The 13826-nt window shown below is 52.2% G+C and overlaps 1 protein-coding gene across 1 annotated transcript in view; it reads left to right on the top strand.

Annotated features, from left to right (window-relative positions):
* The window catches only part of LOC140418148 (purine nucleoside phosphorylase-like), a 56415-nt gene that overhangs the window by 28216 nt on the left and 14373 nt on the right, over nt 1-13826 (top strand). The gene's annotated exons all lie outside the window — the stretch shown is intronic.

Here is a 13826-nt window from a genome sequence, read left to right as displayed (position 1 = left end):
GGGACAGTGTAGAGGGAGCTTTCCTCTGTATCTAAACCCATGCTGTACCTGTCCTGGGAGTGTTTGATGGGGACAGTGTAGAGGGAGCTTTACTCTGTATCTAACCCCGTGCTGTCCCTGTCCTGGGAGTGTTTGATGGGGACAGTGTAGAGGGAGCTTTACTCTGTATCTAACCCCGTGCAGTCCCTGCCCTGGGAGTGTTTGATGGGGAGAGTGTAGAGGGAGGTTTACTCTGTATCTAGCCCCGTGCTGTACCTGTCCTGGGAGTGTTCGATAGGGACAGTGTAGAGGGAGCTTTACTGTATCTAACCCCGTGCAGTACCTGTCCAGGGAGTGTTTGATGGGGACAGTGTAGAGGAAGCTTTACTCTGTATCTAACCCCGTGCTGTACCTGTCCTGTGAGTGTTTGATGGGGACAGTGTCGAGGGAGCTTTACTCTGTATCTAACCCCGTGCTGTACCTGTCCTGGGAGTGTTTGATGGGGACAGTGTAGCGGGAGCTTTACTCTGTATCGAACCCCGTGCTGTACCTGTCCTGGGAGTGTTTGATGGGGACAGTGTAGCGGGAGCTTTACTCTGTATCTAACCCCGTGCTGTACCTGTCCTGGGAGTGTTTGATGTGGACAGTCTAGAGGAAGCTTTACTCTGTATCTAACCCCGTGCTGTACCTGTCCTGGGAGTGTTTGATGGGGACAGTGTAGAGGGAGCTTTACTCTGTATCTAACCCCGTGCTGTACCTGTCCTGGGAGTGTTTGATGGGGACAGGGTAGAGGGAGCTTTACTCTGTATCTAACCCCGTGCTGTACCTGTCCTGGGAGTGTTTGATGGGGACAGTGTAGAGGGAGCTTTACTCTGTATCTAACCCCGTGCTGTACCTGTCCTGGGAGTGTTTGATGGGGACAGTGTCGAGGCAGCTTTACTCTGTATCAACCCGTGCTGTACCTGTCCTGGGAGTGTTTGATGGGGACAGTGTGGAGGGAGCTTTACTCTGTATCTCACCCCGTGCTGTACCTGTGCTGGGAGTGTTTGATGGGGACAGTGTAGAGGGAGCTTTACTCTGTATCTAACCCCGTGCTGTACATGTCCTGGGAGTGTTTGATGGGGACAGTGTAGCGGGAGCTTTACTCTGTATCTAACCCCGTGCTGTACCTGTCCTGGGAATGTTTGATGGGGACAGTGTAGAGGGAGCTTTACTCTGTATCTAACCCCGTGCTGTACCTGTCCTGGGAGTGTTTGATGGGGACAGTGTAGAGGCAGCTTTACTCTGTATCTAACCCCGTACTGTACCTGTCCTGGGAGTGTTTGATGGGGACAGTGTAGAGGGAGCTTTACTCTGTATCTAACCCCGTGCTGTACCTGTCCTGGGAGTGTTTGATGGGGACAGTGTAGAGGCAGCTTTTCTCTGTATCTAACCCCGTGCTGTACCTGTCTTGGGAGTGTTTGATGGGGACAGTGTAGAGCGAGCTTTACTCTGTATCTAACCCCGTGCTGTACCTGTGCTGTGAGTGTTTGATGGGGACAGTGTAGAGGGAGCATTATTCTGTATCTAACCCCGTGCTGTACCTGTCCTGGGAGTGTTTGATGGGGACAGTGTAGAGGGAGCTTTACTCTGTATCTAACCCCGTGCTGTACCTGTCCTGGGAGTGTTTGATGGGGACCGTGTCGAGGGAGCTTTACTCTGTATCTAACCCCGTGCTGTACCTGTCCTGGGAGTGTTTGATGGGGTCAGTGTCGAGGGAGCTTTACTCTGTATCTAACCCCGTGCTGTACCTGTCCTGGGAGTGTTTGATGGGGACAGTGTCGAGGGAGCTTTACTCTGTATCTAACCCCGTGCTGTACCTGTCCTGGGAGTGTTTGATGGGGACAGTGTCGAGGGAGCTTTACTCTGTATCTAACCCCGTGCTGTACCTGACCTGGGAGTGTTTGTTGGGGACAGTGTAGCGGGAGCATTACTCTGTATCTAACCCCGTGCTGTACCTGTCCTGGGAGTGTTTAATGTGGACAGTCTAAAGGGAGCTTTACTCTGTATCTAACCCCGTGCTGTACCTGTCCTGGGAGTGTTTGATGGGGACAGTGTAGAGGCAGCTTTACTCTGTATCAACCCCGTGCTGTGCCTGTCCTGGGAGTGTTTGATGGGGACAGTGTGGAGGGAGCTTTACTCTGTACCTCACCCAGTGCTGTACCTGTGCTGGGAGTCTTTGATGGGGACAGTGTAGAGGGAGCTTTACTCTGTATCTAACCCCGTGCTGTACCTGTCCTGGGAGTGTTTGATGTGGACAGTCTAGAGGGAGCTTTACTCTGTATCTAACCCCGTGCTGTACCTGTCCTGGGAGTGTTTGATGGGGACAGTGTCGAGGGAGCTTTACTCTGTATCTAACCCCGTGCTGTACCTGTCCTGGGAGTGTTTGATGGGGACAGTGTAGCGGGAGCTTTACTCTGTATCGAACCCCGTGCTGTACCTGTCCTGGGAGTGTTTGATGTGGACAGTGTAGCGGGAGCTTTACTCTGTATCTAACCCCGTGCTGTACCTGTCCTGGGAGTGTTTGATGTGGACAGTCTAGAGGAAGCTTTACTCTGTATCTAACCCCGTGCTGTACCTGTCCTGGGAGTGTTTGATGGGGACAGTGTAGAGGGAGCTTTACTCTGTATCTAACCCCGTGCTGTACCTGTCCTGGGAGTGTTTGATGGGGACAGTGTAGAGGGAGCTTTACTCTGTATCTATCCCCGTGCTGTACCTGTCCTGGGAGTGTTTGATGAGGACAGTGTAGAGGGAGCTTTACTCTGTATCTAACCCCGTGCTGTACCTGTCCTGGGAGTGTTTGATGGGGACAGTGTAGAGGGAGCTTTACTCTGTATCTAACCCCGTGCTGTACCTGTCCTGGGAGTGTTTGATGGGGACAGTGTCGAGGCAGCTTTACTCTGTATCAACCCGTGCTGTACCTGTCCTGGGAGTGTTTGATGGGGACAGTGTGGAGGGAGCTTTACTCTGTATCTAACCCCGTGCTGTACCTGTCCTGGGAGTGTTTGATGGGGACAGTGTCGAGGCAGCTTTACTCTGTATCAACCCGTGCTGTACATGTCCTGGGAGTGTTTGATGGGGACAGTGTAGAGGGAGCTTTACTCTGTATCAACCCATGCTGTACCTGTCCTGGGAGTGTTTGATGGGGACAGTGTAGAGGGAGCTTTACTCTGTATCTAACCCCGTGCTGTACCTGTCCTGGGAATGTTTGATGGGGACAGTGTAGAGGGAGCTTTACTCTGTATCTAACCCCGTGCTGTACCTGTCCTGGGAATGTTTGATGGGGACAGTGTAGAGGGAGCTTTACTCTGTATCTAACCCCGTGCTGTACCTGTCCTGGGAGTGTTTGATGGGGACAGTGTAGAGGGAGCTTTACTCTGTATCTAACCCCGTGCTGTACCTGTCCTGGGAATGTTTGATGGGGACAGTGTAGAGGGAGCTTTACTCTGTATCTAACCCCGTGCTGTACCTGTCCTGGGAGTGTTTGATGGGGACAGTGTAGAGGGAGCTTTACTCTGTATCTAACCCCGTGCTGTACCTGTCCTGGGAATGTTTGATGGGGACAGTGTAGAGGGAGCTTTACTCTGTATCTAACCCCGTGCTGTACCTGTCCTGGGAGTGTTTGATGGGGACAGTGTAGAGGCAGCTTTACTCTGTATCTAACCCCGTACTGTACCTGTCCTGGGAGTGTTTGATGGGGACAGTGTAGAGGGAGCTTTACTCTGTATCTAACCCCGTGCTGTACCTGTCCTGGGAGTGTTTGATGGGGACAGTGTAGAGGCAGCTTTTCTCTGTATCTAACCCCGTGCTGTACCTGTCTGTGGAGTGTTTGATGGGGACAGTGTAGAGCGAGCTTTACTCTGTATCTAACCCCGTGCTGTACCTGTGCTGTGAGTGTTTGATGGGGACAGTGTAGAGGGAGCTTTATTCTGTATCTAACCCCGTGCTGTACCTGTCCTGGGAGTGTTTGATGGGGACAGTGTAGAGGGAGCTTTACTCTGTATCTAACCCCGTGCTGTACCTGTCCTGGGAGTGTTTGATGGGGACAGTGTCGAGGGAGCTTTACTCTGTATCTAACCCCGTGCTGTACCTGTCCTGGGAGTGTTTGATGGGGTCAGTGTCGAGGGAGCTTTACTCTGTATCTAACCCCGTGCTGTACCTGTCCAGGGAGTGTTTGGTGGGGACAGTGTAGAGGAAGCTTTACTCTGTATCAAACCCCGTGCTGTACCTGTCCTGGGAGTGTTTGATGGGGACAGTGTCGAGGGAGCTTTACTCTGTATCTAACCCCGTGCTGTACCTGACCTGGGAGTGTTTGTTGGGGACAGTGTAGCGGGAGCATTACTCTGTATCTAACCCCGTGCTGTACCTGTCCTGGGAGTGTTTAATGTGGACAGTCTAAAGGGAGCTTTACTCTGTATCTAACCCCGTGCTGTACCTGTCCTGGGAGTGTTTGATGGGGACAGTGTAGAGGCAGCTTTACTCTGTATCAACCCCGTGCTGTACCTGTCCTGGGAGTGTTTGATGGGGAGAGTGTGGAGGGAGCTTTACTCTGTACCTCACCCAGTGCTGTACCTGTGCTGGGAGTCTTTGATGGGGACAGTGTAGAGGGAGCTTTACTCTGTATCTAACCCCGTGCTGTACCTGTCCTGGGAGTGTTTGATGTGGACAGTCTAGAGGGAGCTTTACTCTGTATCTAACCCCGTGCTGTACCTGTCCTGGGAGTGTTTGATGGGGACAGTGTGGAGGGAGCTTTACTCTGTATCTCACCCCGTGCTGTACCTGTCCTGGGAGTGTTTGATGGGGACAGTGTAGAGGGAGCTTTACTCTGTATCTAACCCCGTGCTGTACCTGTCCTGGGAGTGTTTGATGGGGACAGTGTAGCGGGAGCTTTACTCTGTATCTAACCCCGTGCTGTACCTGTCCTGGGAGTGTTTGATGGGGACAGTGTAGAGGCAGCTTTACTCTGTATCTAACCCCGTACTGTCCCTGTCCTGGGAGTGTTTGATGGGGAAAGTGTAGAGGGAGCTTTACTCTGTATCTAACCCCGTGCTGTACCTGTCCTGGGAGTGTTTGATGGGGACAGTGTAGAGGCAGCTTTACTCTGTATCTAACCCCGTGCTGTACCTGTCCTGGGAGTGTTTGATGTGGACAGTCTAGAGGGAGCTTTACTCTGTATCTAACCCCGTGCTGTACCTGTCCTGGGAGTGTTTGATATGGGACAGTGTAGAGGGAGCTTTACTCTGTATCTAACCCCGTGCTGTACCTGTCCTGGGAGTGTTTGATGGGGACAGTGTAGAGGGAGCTTTACTCTGTATGTAACCCCGTGCTGTACCTGTCCTGGGAGTGTTTGATGGGAACAGTGTAGAGGGAGCTTTACTCTGTATCTAACCCCGTGCTGTACCTGTCCTGGGAGTGTTTGATGGGGACAGTGTAGAGGGAGCTTTACTCTGTATCTAACCCCGTGCTGTACCTGTCCTGGGAGTGTTTGATGGGGACAGTGTAGAGGGAGCTTTACTCTGTATCTAACCCCGTGCTGTGCCTGTCCTGGGAGTGTTCGATGGGGACAGTGTAGAGGAAGCTTTACTCTGTATCTAACCCTGTGCTGTACCTGTCCTGGGAGTGTTTGATGGGGAAGTGTAGAGGGAGCTTTACTCTTTATCTAACCCTGTGCTGTACCTGTCCTGGGAGTATTTGATGGGGACAGTGTAGAGGGAGCTTTACTCTGTATCTAACCCCGTGCTGTACCTGTCCAGGGAGAGTTTGATGGGGACAGTGTAGAGGAAGCTTTACTCTGTATCTAACCCCGTGCTGTACCTGTCCTGGGAGTGTTTGATGGGGACAGTGTCGAGGGAGCTTTACTCTGTATCTAACCCCATGCTGTACCTGTCCTGGGAGTGTTTGATGGGGACAGTGTAGCGGGAGCTTTACTCTGTATCTAACCCCGTGCTGTACCTGTTCTGGGAGTGTTTGATGGGGACAGTGTAGCGGGAGCTTTACTCTGTATCTAACCCCGTGCTGTACCAGTCCTGGGAGTGTTTGATGTGGACAGTCTAGAGGGAGCTTTACTCTGTATCTAACCCCGTGCTGTACCTGTCGTGGGAGTGTTTGATGGGGACAGTGTAGAGGGAGCTTTACTCTGTATCTAACCCCGTGCTGTACCTGTCCTGGGAGTGTTTGACGGGGACAGTGTAGAGGCAGCTTTACTCTGTATCTAACCCCGTGCTGTACCTGTCCTGGGAGTGTTTGATGGGGACAGTGTAGAGGGAGCTTTTCTCTGTATCTAACCCCGTGCTGTACCTGTCCTGGGAGTGTTTGATGGGGACAGTGTAGAGGGAGCTTTACTCTGTATCTAACCCCGTGCTGTACCTGTCCTGGGAGAGTTTGATGGGGACAGTGTAGAGGCAGGTTTACTCTGTATCAACCCCGTGCTGTACCTGTGCTGGGAGTGTTTGATGGGGACAGTGTAGAGTGAGCTTTACTCTGTATCTAACCCCGTGCTGTACCTGTCCTGGGAGTGTTTGATGGGGACAGTGTGGAGGGAGCTTTACTCTGTATCTCACCCCGTGCTGTACCTGTCCTGGGAGTGTTTGATGGGGACAGTGTAGAGGGAGCTTTACTCTGTATCTAACCCCGTGCTGTACCTGTCCTGGGAGTGTTTGATGGGGACAGTGTAGAGGAAGCTTTACTCTGTATCTAACCCCGTGCTGTACCTGTCCTGGGAGTGTTTGATGGGGACAGTGTAGAGGGAGCTTTACTCTGTATCTAACCCCGTGCTGTACCTGTCCTGGGAGTGTTTGATGCGGACAGTGTAGAGGGGGCTTTACTCTATATCTAACCCTGAGCTGTACCTGTCCTGGGAGTGTTTGATGGGGACAGTGTAGAGGGAGCTTTACTCATTATCTAACCCTGTGCTGTACCTGTCCTGGGAGTATTTGGTGGGGACAGTGTAGAGGGAGCTTTACTCTGTATCTATCCCCGTGCAGTACCTGTCCAGGGAGTGTTTGATGGGGACAGTGTAGAGGAAGCTTTACTCTGTATCTAACACCGTGCTGTACCTGTCCTGGGAGTGTTTGATGGGGACAGTGTCGAGGGAGCTTTACTCTGTATCTAACCCCGTGCTGTACCTGTCCTGGGAGTGTTTGATGGGGACAGTGTAGCGGGAGCTTTACTCTGTATCGAACCCCGTGCTGTACCTGTCCTGGGAGTGTTTGATGGGGACAGTGTAGCGGGAGCTTTACTCTGTATCTAACCCCGTGCTGTACCTGTCCTGGGAGTGTTTGATGTGGACAGTCTAGAGGAAGCTTTACTCTGTATCTAACCCCGTGCTGTACCTGTCCTGGGAGTGTTTGATGGGGACAGTATAGAGGGAGCTTTACTCTGTATCTAACCCCGTGCTGTACCTGTCCTGGGAGTGTTTGACGGGGACAGTGTAGAGGGAGCTTTACTCTGTATCTAACCCCGTGCTGTACCTGTCCTGGGGGTGTTTGATGAGGACAGTGTAGAGGGAGCTTTACTCTGTATCTAACCCTGTGCTGTACCTGTCCTGGGAGTGTTTGATGGGGAGAGTGTAGAGGGAGCTTTACTCTGTATCTCACCCCGTGCTGTACCTGTCCTGGGAGTGTTTGATGGGGACAGTGTAGAGGCAGCTTTACTCTGTATCAACCCCGTGCTGTACCTGTCCTGGGAGTGTTTGATGGGGACAGTGTGGAGGGAGCTTTACTCTGTATCTCACCCCGTGCTGTACCTGTGCTGGGAGTGTTTGATGGGGATAGTGTAGAGGGAGCTTTACTCTGTATCTAACCCCGTGCTGTACCTGTCCTGGGAGTGTTTGATGTGGACAGTCTAGAGGGAGCTTTACTCTGTATCTAACCCCGTGCTGTACCTGTCCTGGGAGTGTTTGATGGGGACAGTGTAGAGGGAGCTTTACTCTGTATCTAACCCCGTGCTGTACCTGTCCTGGGAGTGTTTGATGGGGACAGTGTAGAGGGAGCTTTACTCTGTATCTAACCCCGTGCTGTACCTGTCCTGGGAGTGTTTGATGGGAACAGTGTAGAGGGAGCTTTACTCTGTATCTAACCCCGTGCTGTACCTGTCCTGGGAGTGTTTGATGGGGACAGTGTAGAGGGAGCTTTACTCTGTATCTAACCCCGTGCTGTACCTGTCCTGGGAGTGTTTGATGGGGACAGTGTAGAGGGAGCTTTACTCTGTATCTAAACCCGTGCTGTGCCTGTCCTGGGAGTGTTTGATGGGGACAGTGTAGAGGAAGCTTTACTCTGTATCTAACCCTGTGCTGTACCTGTCCTGGGAGTGTTTGATGGGGACAGTGTAGAGGGAGCTTTACTCTTTATCTAACCCTGTGCTGTACCTGTCCTGGGAGTATTTCATGGGGACAGTGTAGAGGGAGCTTTACTCTGTATCTAACCCCGTGCTGTACCTGTCCAGGGAGTGTTTGATGGGGACAGTGTAGAGGAAGCTTTACTCTGTATCTAACCCCGTGCTGTACCTGTCCTGGGAGTGTTTGATGGGGACAGTGTCGAGGGAGCTTTACTCTGTATCTAACCCCGTGCTGTACCTGTCCTGGGAGTGTTTGATGGGGACAGTGTAGCGGGAGCTTTACTCTCTATCTAACCCCGTGCTGTACCTGTCCTGGGAGTGTTTGATGGGGACAGTGTAGGGGGAGCTTTACTCTGTATCTAACCCCGTGCTGTACCTGTCCTGGGAGTGTTTGATGGGGACAGTGTGGAGGGAGCTTTACTCTGTATCTCACCCCGTGCTGTACCTGTGCTGGGAGTGTTTGATGGGGACAGTGTAGAGGGAGCTTTACTCTGTATCTAACCCCGCGCTGTACCTGTCCTGGGAGTGTTTGATGTGGACAGTCTAGAGGGAGCTTTACTCTGTATCTAACCCCGTGCTGTACCTGTCCTGGGAGTGTTTGATGGGGACAGTGTAGAGGGAGATTTACTCTGTGTCTGACCCCGTGCTGTACCTGTCCTGGGAGTGTTTGATGGGGACAGTGTAGAGGGAGCTTTACTCTGTATCTAACCCCGTGCTGTACCTGTCCTGGGAGTGTTTGATGGGGACAGTGTAGAGGGAGCTTTACTCTGTATCTAACCCCGTGCTGTACCTGTCCTGGGAGTGTTTGATGGGGACAGTGTAGAGGGAGCTTTGCTCAGTATCTAACCCCGTGCTGTACCTGTCCTGTGAGTGTTTGATGGGGTCAGTGTAGAGGGAGCTTTACTCTGTATCTAACCCCGTGCTGTACCTGTACTGGGAGTGTTTGATGGGGACAGTGTAGAGGGAGCTTTACTCTGTATCTCACCCTGCTCTGTACCTGTCCTAGTAGTGTTTGACGGGGACAGTGTAGAGGGAGCTTTACTCTGTATCTAACCCCGTGCTGTACCTGTACTGGGAGTGTTTGATGGGGACAGTGTAGAGGGAGCTTTACTCTGTATCGCACCCTGCGTTGTACCTGTCCTGGGAGTGTTTGATGGGGACAGTGTGGACGAAGCTTTACTCTGTATCTAACCCCGTGCTGTACCTGTCCTGGGAGTGTTTGATGGGGACAGTGTAAAGGGAGCTTTACTCTGTATCTAACCCCGTGCTGTACCTGTCCTGGGAGTGTTTGATGGGGACACTGTAGAGGGAGCTTTACTCTGTATCTAACCCCGTGCTGTACCTGTCCTGGGAGTGTTTGATGGGGACAGTGTAAAGGGAGCTTTACTCTGTATCTAACCCCGTGCTGTACCTGTCCTGGGAGTGTTTGATGGGGACAGTGTCGAGGGAGCTTTACTCTGTGTCTAACCCCGTGCTGTACCTGTCCTGGGAGTGTTTGATGGGGAGAGTGTCGAGGGAGCTTTACTCTGTATCTAACCCCGTGCTGTACCTGTCCTGGGAGTGTTTGATGGGGACAGTGCGGAGGGAGCTTTACTCTGTATCTAACCCCATGCTGTACCTGTCCTGGGAGTGTTTGATGGGGACACTGTAGAGGGAGCTTTACTCTGTATCTAACCCCGTGCTGTACCTGTCCTGGGAGTGTTTGATGGGGACAGTGCAGAGGGAGCTTTACTCTGTATCTAACCCCGTGCTGTACCTGTCCTGGGAGTGTTTGATGGGGACAGTGTAGAGGGAGCTTTACTCTGTATCTAACCCCGTGCTGTACCTGTCCTGGGAGTGTTTGATGGGGACAGTGTGGACGGAGCTTTACTCTGTATCTAACCCCGTGCTGTACCTATCCTGGGAGTGTTTGATGGGGACAGTGTAGAGGGAGCTTTACTCTGTATCTAACCTCGTGCTGTACCTGTCCTGGGAGTGTTTGATGGGGACATTGTAGAGGGAGCTTTACTCTGTATCTAACCCCGTGCTGTGCCTGTCCTGGGAGTATTTGATGGGGACAGTGTAGAGGGAGCTTTACTCTGTATCTAACCCCGTGCTGTACCTGTCCTGGGAGTGTTTGATGGGGACAGTGTAGAGGGAGCTTTACTCTTTATCTAACCCCATGCTGTACCTGTCCTGGGAGTGTTTGATGGGGACAGTGCAGAGGGAGCTTTACTCTGTATCTAACCCCGTGCTGTACCTTTCCTGGGAATGTTTGATGGGGACAGTCTAGAGGGAGCACTCTGTATCTAACCCCGTGCTGTACCTGTCCTGGGAGTGTTTGATGGGGACAGTGTAGAGGGAGCTTTACTCAGTATCTAACCCCGTGCTGTACCTGTCCTGGGAGTGTTTGATGGGGACAGTGTAGAGGGAGCTTTACTCTGTATCTAACCCCGTGCTGTCCCTGTCCTGGGAGTGTTTGATGGGGACAGTGTAGAGGGAGCTTTACTCTGTATCTAACCCCGTGCTGTACCTGTCCTGGGAGTGTTTGATGGGGTGAGTGTAAAGGGAGCTTTACTCTGTATCTAACCCCGTGCTGTACCTGTCCTGGGAGTGTTTGATGGGGACAGTGTAGAGGGAGCTTTACTCTGTATCTAACCCCGTGCTGTACCTGTCCTGGGAGTGTTTGATGGGGACAGTGTAGAGGGAGCTTTATACTGTATCGAACCCCGTGCTGTACCTTTCCTGGGAGTGTTTGATGGGGACAGTCTAGAGGGAGCTTTACTCTGTATCTAACCCCGTGCTGTACCTGTCCTGGGAGTGATTGATGGGGACAGTGTAGAGGGAGCTTTACTCTGTATCTAACCCCGTGCTGTACCTGTCCTGGGAGTGTTTGATGGGGTGAGTGTAAAGGGAGCTTTACTCTGTATCTAACCCCGTGCTGTACCTGTCCTGGGAGTGTTTGATGGGGACAGTGTAGAGGGAGCTTTACTCTGTATCTAACCCCGTGCTGTACCTGTCCTGGGAGTGTTTGATGGGGACAGTGTAGAGGGAGCTTTACTCTGTATCTAACCCCGTGCTGTACCTGTCCTGGGAGTGTTTGATGGGGACAGTGTAGAGGGAGCTTTACTCTTTATCTAACCCCATGCTGTACCTGTCCTGGGAGTGTTTGATGGGGACAGTGCAGAGGGAGCTTTACTCTGTATCTAACCCCGTGCTGTACCTGTCCTGGGAGTGTTTGATGGGGACAGTGTAGAGGGAGCTTTACTCTGTATCTAACCCCGTGCTGTACCTGTCCGGGGAGTGTTTGATGGGGACAGTGTAGAGGGAGCTTTACTCTGTATCTAACCCCGTGCTGTACCTGTCCTGGGAGTGTTTGATGGGGACAGTGCGGAGGGAGCTTTACTCTGTATCTAACCCCGTGCTGTACCTGTCCTGGGAGTGTTTGATGGGGACAGTGTAGAGGGAGCTTTACTCTGTATCTAACCCCGTGCTGTACCTGTCCTGGGAGTGTTTGATGGGGACAGATGGACGGAGCTTTACTCTGTATCTAACCCCGTGCTGTACCTGTCCTGGGAGTGTTTGATGCGGACAGTGTAGAGGGAGCTTTACTCTGTATCTAACCCCGTGCTGTACCTGTCCTGGGAGTGGTTGATGCGGACAGTGTAGAGGGAGCTTTACTCTGTATCTAACCCTGTGCTGTGCCTGTCCTGGGAGTGTTTGATGGGGACAGTGTAGTGGGAGCTTTACTCTGTATCTAACCCCGTGCTGTACCTGTCCTGGGAGTTTTTGATGGGGACAGTGTAGAGGGAGCTTTACTCTGTGTCTGACCCCGTGCTGTACCTGTCCTGGGAGTGTTTGATGGGGACAGTGTAGAGGGAGCTTTACTCTGTATCTAACCCCGTGCTGTACCTGTCCTGGGAGTGTTTGATGGGGACAGTGTAGAGGGAGCTTTACTCTGTATCTAACCCCGTGCTGTACCTGTCCTGGGAGTGTTTGATGGGGACAGTGTAGAGGGAGCTTTACTCTGTATCTAACCCCGTGCTGTACCTGTCCTGGGAGTGTTTGATGGGGACAGTGTCGAGGGAGCTTTACTCTGTATCTCACCCCGTGCTGTACCTGTCCTGGGAGTGTTTGATGGGGACAGTGTCGAGGGAGCTTTACTCTGTATCTAACCCCGTGCTGTACCTGTCCTGGGAGTGTTTGATGGGGACAGTGTAGAGGGAGCTTTACTCTGTGTCGGACCCCGTGCTGTACCTGTCCTGGGAGTGTTTGATGGGGACAGTGTAGAGGGAGCTTTACTCTGTATCTCACCCCGTGCTGTACCTGTCCTGGGAGCGTTTGATGGGGACAGTGGAGGGGGAGCTTTACTCTGTATCTAACCCCGTGCTGTACCTGTCCTGGGAGTGTTTGATGGGGACAGTGTAGAGGGAGCTTTGCTCTGTATCTAACCCCATGCTGTACCTGTCCTGGGAGTGTTTGATGGGGACAGTGCAGAGGGAGCTTTACTCTGTATCTAACCCCGTGCTGAACCTGTCCTGGGAGTGTTTGATGGGTACAGTGTAGAGGGAGCTTTACTCTGTATCTAACCCCATGCTGTACCTGTCCTGGGAGTGTTTGATGGGGACAGTGTAGAGGGAGCTTTACTCTGTATCTAACCCCGTGCTGTACATGTCCTGGGAGTGTTTGATGGGGACAGTGTAGAGGGAGCTTTACTCTGTATCTAACCACGTGCTGTACCTGTCCCGGGAGTGTTTGATGGGGACAGTGTAGAGGGAGCTTTACTCTGTATCTAACCCCGTGCTGTACCTGTCCTGGGAGTGTTTGATGGGGACAGTGTAGAGGGAGCTTTACTCTGTATCTAACCCCGTGCTGTACCTGTCCTGGGAGTGTTTGATGGGGACACTGTAGAGGGAGCTTTACTCTGTATCTAACCCCGTGCTGTACCTGTCCTGGGAGTGTTTCATGGGGACAGTGTAGAGGGAGCTTTACTCTGTATCTAACCCCGTGCTGTACCTGTCCTGGGAGTGTTTGATGGGGACAGTGTAGAGGGAGCTTTACTCTGTCTGACCCCGTGCTGTGCCTGTCCTGGGAGAGTTTGATGGGGACAGTGTAGAGTGAGCTTTACTCTGTATCTCACCCCGTGCTGTACCTGTCCTGGGAGTGTTTGATGGGGACAGTGTAGAGGGAGCTTTACTCTGTATCAAACCCCCGTGCTGTACCTGTCCTGGGAGTGTTTGATGGGGACAGTGTAGAGGGAGCTTTACTCTGTGTCTGACCCCGTGCTGTACCTGTCCTGGGAGTGTTTGATGGGGACAGTGTAGAGGGAGCTTTACTCTGTATCTAAACCCGTGCTGTACCTGTCCTGGGAGTGTTTGATGTGGACAGTCTAGAGGGAGCACTCTGTATCTAACCCCGTGCTGTACCTGTCCTGGGAGTGTTTGATGGGGACAGTGTAGAGGGAGCTTTACTCAGTATCTAACCCCGTGCTGTAC

This window comes from Scyliorhinus torazame, chromosome 5, assembly GCF_047496885.1.
Source record: "Scyliorhinus torazame isolate Kashiwa2021f chromosome 5, sScyTor2.1, whole genome shotgun sequence".
Classification (NCBI taxonomy): domain Eukaryota; kingdom Metazoa; phylum Chordata; class Chondrichthyes; order Carcharhiniformes; family Scyliorhinidae; genus Scyliorhinus; species Scyliorhinus torazame.
Note: the sequence above shows the minus strand (reverse complement) of the source record. Positions and strands in the feature narration are given on the sequence as shown.